We start from the raw sequence: 2,583 nt of genomic DNA on the forward strand, positions 1-2,583 counted from the left end.
AGAAAAATGCAGCAAAACGACTAAGGAAGAAAGCACATAGATGCCGACTAGCGGCTCTCGTTAAGGTAAAGGATTTAACAACCCCCAAGTCTGGCTTGGGGACCAAAATCAAACCGCTAGACAAAAATCATACTTAAGTAAATTATTGAGCAAGATTAACAAATTTAATAAAGACGCAAAGGCGGATATAAGAGACCCCGAATTTGGGGTAACAAACTTGATTACAATAGAGTTTGGTGATCGGGCTAGACAATAATTTATACTAAGATTGAAAAAAGCTAAGCATAAAAACGACATAGCAGAGTAGGGTTTCAGGAGTTGGTCTCGAGACGTTGGGTCTTCGCTTCTTGGATCTGATACACTCCTCCGGTGTAAATCTTATCGATGATGAACGAACCATCTGAGCTATTTTCAAGTGAATTGCTATACACAATCAGTGGCGGAGACAGGGGTGCTAGCCAGGGCCCGGGCCCAGGCCAACATGCAAATATTTTCACTAGGACACTAAGTATTTCTACTAAAACAGTGTATTCGCTTTGTATTCCATTGGTCTGGCCCTCCCCAAGCAAGTTTAGCAGCTCTTGGCTCTGTCCATTCAGATTTCCTGGCTCCGCCACTGTACACAATGAAACACTATGATACACTTTATAAAACAAGAAAAAAAAACCTAGTGAAACGTCATGTAATACTTTGAAACACAATAAATTTTGCCAACAATCACAAAATGCGGCAATCTCACGACAGCGGTGGACGGTGGATACCCCGTGCATGGTAGAATAACCATCTAGCCAAGAACTCTTCTCTCTGACACCATTTGTCTCCTCAATTCGTGCCAACGTTGATTTATTCCATTCCAGACAGTACATCAACTGTATAGTAATACAAGTATACTGTATCGGTACGTAGATGTAGAACGGTACACATACAGCAACAAACTGCATGCATTATACGAATATATCTGCATCGATTGATCAGCCCTGGGGCTGGGGGTATTTGGCCTTGTAGTCGTTCCACAGCTGGTCTACGCTCTTCCCCAGGATCTGCACGAAGTAGTCGTCGCTGTATCCGTCCTTGAGCTTGCTGTTCATCTCCGCCACGAACCCGGCCTTGAGCGAGTCGCAGTAGTCTAGGAACTTGGCCGTCACGTCGTACCCCTCGTCCCAACGGTCGCCGCTCCCCTACGGGCCCCAGTGCGTCGGCGCGAGGTCGGCCTTGAGCCGCACGTAGTCGGCGATCCCCTCGATGAGCCCTAGGTTCGCGCTGCCCTGCCCGTTCCACTGCCACACGTGCGTCGTCTCGTGGTACAACACACCTTTCACCTGCAAGTGCATCGGCCATGTAGTCAATCTCTTTGTGTTGATTAATAAATACTCTCTCTGTTCCTAAGTATTTGTTATTTTAAAGATTTTAATGGATTATCATGTACTCTCTTCGTTCCTAAATATAAGTCTTTGTAGAGATTTCACTATGAACCACATACGGATGTATATATATACATTTTAAATGTAGATTCATTCATTTTGCTCTGTATATAATCCATCTAGTTGAATCTTTATAAAAATTTATACTTAGGAACGGAGGAAGTATGAGTGTATATATTATTTTTTTCAAAACGGAGTACAAGTGTATATAGACGTATTTTAGAGTGTAAATTTACTTATTTTGTTTCATATGTAGTCACTAGTTGAAATTTAAAAAAAAACAAATAAAAATATTGAGGAATGAAGGGAGTAATATACTCCTTCTGTCCCATAATATAAGACGTTTTCTGACACTACACTAGTGTTCAAAAACGTCCTATATTATAGGACGGAGGGAGTAGAATGTAAGCTTGTCACGCCTCGCGCCAAGCGACGTGCAACATATATATCGTCTACCTCATACTTGACGGCGGCGGCGTCGCCCTGGATGCTGGCCACATGCTGGGCTCCGAGTTTGATGGCGTTGAGCATGGTCACGCCCGCATATGCGATGTCGTCGACCACGGTGAGGGTGACGGAGTCGTATGGACTACGGTCTTCCGGGACATTTATATAGGCTGCAGGGTAATTCAAGTCGTTTGGAATCGGTACCACCGGTGCGTAACAGCGAAGCATCGACGTGTTCTTTCCAACAGGGCCAAACTTGCTTTGATTTCTCTTTGGACGACTGTGCCAGTGTGAGGTCTGAGGTGTCTGCCGTGTCTTTATAGTGTTGAATTTCGGTATGAGGCGGGAAGGGCTTCCCCGCACAAGGGGGCAGCAATATTTTTCCAATCCGAGGAAGTCCTTGTGCCGTGCTTGACTGCTCAAGTGCTCGTCAGTACGTACGTGTTATGTTTTACGTTGAACAGAGTTTCTGTGGTTTTTAGATTTTCCATATTCACGATCGATCAAGCGTACCCTAAAACATGGTTCCAAGATAAATAAACGGAAATGTTACTTGGCGAACGTTCTCTAGGAAGAATTTCCAGGGAACGCACCAGCAACCGTCAGATTGGAAACACGAATTGAAGCTGGCCTGGCGGACACGTCAGCTCAAACCAAACGTCTGTTGTGTATGTTCCCTCGCGCGAACGTCCTCACCGGCAGGACCATGTCCTCT

The 2,583-nt window shown here is 44.8% G+C and overlaps 1 pseudogene; it reads right to left on the reverse strand.

Moving 5' to 3' along the window:
* Positions 1-838: 838 nt before the first annotated feature.
* Positions 839-2,096, reverse strand: LOC119352896 (annotated as a pseudogene).
* Positions 2,097-2,583: the final 487 nt, after the last annotated feature.

The sequence above is a fragment of the Triticum dicoccoides genome, chromosome 1A (genome assembly GCF_002162155.2).
Source record: "Triticum dicoccoides isolate Atlit2015 ecotype Zavitan chromosome 1A, WEW_v2.0, whole genome shotgun sequence".
Classification (NCBI taxonomy): Eukaryota; Viridiplantae; Streptophyta; class Magnoliopsida; order Poales; family Poaceae; genus Triticum; species Triticum dicoccoides.